This window comes from Pteropus alecto, unplaced genomic scaffold, assembly GCF_000325575.1.
Source record: "Pteropus alecto unplaced genomic scaffold, ASM32557v1 scaffold17, whole genome shotgun sequence".
NCBI classification, from domain to species: domain Eukaryota; kingdom Metazoa; phylum Chordata; class Mammalia; order Chiroptera; family Pteropodidae; genus Pteropus; species Pteropus alecto.
Window position 1 is genome coordinate 1 of NW_006440645.1, and position 2270 is coordinate 2270.

Sequence of the window (2270 nt, forward strand, 5' to 3'; positions counted from 1 at the left end):
GCCGTGGCAAAGCCCGACATGCCCAAAACTACACGGAGCCACCGGCGACACCACTAGACGAAGCTTTGGCCCGAGACCTCGTCCTCCGCCCTTGGGGCTCGGCCCCGCGGAGCCCAGGAAGGCAGGGCCCGGGCATTCAGAGGAAACAGCCTATAGCTGGCTGCAGGAGCGCAGGTGAGGGCGGTCGAGGGCGCGGGGCGCGCGGCCGTGCAGCTCGCCCTGGGCTCTGGCGTTTGCCCAGGACTCCCGAGACACTGAGACAGCGAGCGAGCGAGCAGGGCCCGGGGGTGTCCAGGGGCACCCTGGCTGGATGGCGGCAAAAGCCTACAGCACCCGGTATTCCCAGGCGGTCTCCCATCCAAGTACTAACCAGGCCCGACCCTGCTTAGCTTCCGAGATCAGACGAGATCGGGCGCGTTCAGGGTGGTATGGCCGTAGACGCGAGAAGCTGTCGCCTGCCGCCTCAAGAGCTCGAGCCTGGCCTCCCGGGCGCGGGAGACGCCCGAGCCTGCAGCGCATGTCTTGGGGGGAGTTTCGGGCGTTGGAGGGGAGGGGGGTTCCGAGGTGGCAGCCGGCAGGTGCCAGCGACGCTAAGGCATCGCGGGTCTTGGCCGGTTCGCGGTCGTGCCGAAGGTCTGGGTGGGCGCTCTCGCATCCTGGACTGCCCAGGCCCTGGGCCACCCGCCTCCCCAGTCTTGGCCACTCGGCAGGAGCCCGTCCTGGTCCTGGCCCGCCATCCTCTTGGCCACCTGGGCACCTAGGCAGGTGCGGCCTGGCCCGGCCTTGACCCAGACCCACCTCTCCGCTGCACTCCCCGCCGTCGCCGAGCCCGGCCTGCCCAAAACCACGCGGAGACACCGGTGACACCAAAAGGCAACTCTCTGCGGCCCCGCGCCTCCATCCAGGGCCCTCGGCCCTTGGCGCTCGACCCCACGGAGCCCAGGAAGGGAAGGGCCCTGAGCATTCAGAGGAAACAGCTCAGGGCTGGCTGCAGGAGACCAGGTGAGGCCGGGCGAGGGCGAGGGGCGCGCGGCCGAAAGGGCAGCCCTTGGGCTCCAGCAAAAGCCTGCTGCAGCCGGTATTCACAGGCTTTCTCCGATCCAAGTACTAACCAGCCCCGACCCTGCTTAGCTTCCGAGATCAGACGAGATCCAGCGCATTCAGGTTGGCATGGCGATAGAGGTTGTTGCTTGCCGCCCCAAGACCTCGAGCCCGGCCTCCTGGGCGCCGGAGACACCGGCGCCTGCAGCGCACATACTAGCGGGGTAGGTTGCGGGGTTTGCGCCAGTGAGGCGGCGGCCAGCGAGCGCCAGCCGCTCTAAGGCACCGCAGGCCTTGGCGGGTTCCCGGCGGTGTCGGAGGTCTGGGTGGGCGCTCTCACATGCAGGGACTGGCCAGCAAAAAGATAACTTCTCATGATGACATATACTCCTCACTTATTCCTAGGATACACACTGGATGATAACTAATAATAACGTTTCATGATAACATACATTTGTGTGTTACTCAAGTGATGCCCAGGATGACAGCACAGAATATCTTTTTCTGAGGATATACACTTGGATGCTATTACCAAAATTTCCACCGGATGGCCTAAGAAAATGCCTTTTTCTGAATTGTACTCTAATGTTATTCCCAACATGCACAGTACATGGTGGCAGAAAATGAATTTTCATGATGCTCAACATTCCGATGTTATTCCTAAAATGCCCACCAGATGGCGGCAGAAAATAAATTTTTCTAATGACATACACCAGGGTGTTATTTTCAAAATGTCCACGGGATGGCAGCAGTGAATAATTTTCATGAAATGCAATCCTGCGTTATTCTCAATATTCACACAAAATGGGAGAAGATAAAAAATTCTAAACGGCATGCCCTTCAGTGTTACTTTTTATATGCACAAGAGACATCAGCAGAAATAAATTTTCATGACATGCACTGTGGTGTTACTCCCAAAATGCTGACCAGATTGCCGCGGAGAATGAATGTTCATGGTGACCTACGCTCGCATGTTCTTCCTAAAAGGCCCACCAGATGGCAAGAGAGAGTAATTTTTTTTATTGCTTCCATTCTGAAGTTATTCCAAGATGCAAAGTAGATGAGAGGAGAAAATATATTATCATGATGGCATACACTGGACTGTTATTCCAAAAAATGCCCACAGGATGGCAGCATAAAATTAATTTTTATGATAACATACACTAGTTTGTAATTTTCAAAATGGCACGAGGTGGCAGCAGAATCATGCACTTCCCTGATTTTTCCCA

General features: G+C 56.8%; 1 long non-coding RNA gene and 1 other non-coding gene across 2 annotated transcripts; one reads left to right on the forward strand and one right to left on the reverse strand.

The window, feature by feature from the left end:
• Positions 1-321: 321 nt before the first annotated feature.
• On the reverse strand, positions 322-440 carry LOC112484617. Its single transcript, XR_003048090.1, has one exon. It is a non-coding gene; the product is annotated as a 5S ribosomal RNA (ribosomal RNA).
• Positions 441-579: 139 nt separating this feature from the next.
• Positions 580-1737, forward strand: LOC112484616. Its single transcript, XR_003048089.1, has 3 exons — positions 580-1002; positions 1132-1265; positions 1447-1737. It is a non-coding gene; the product is annotated as an uncharacterized LOC112484616 (long non-coding RNA).
• The last annotated feature ends 533 nt before the right edge of the window (positions 1738-2270 follow it).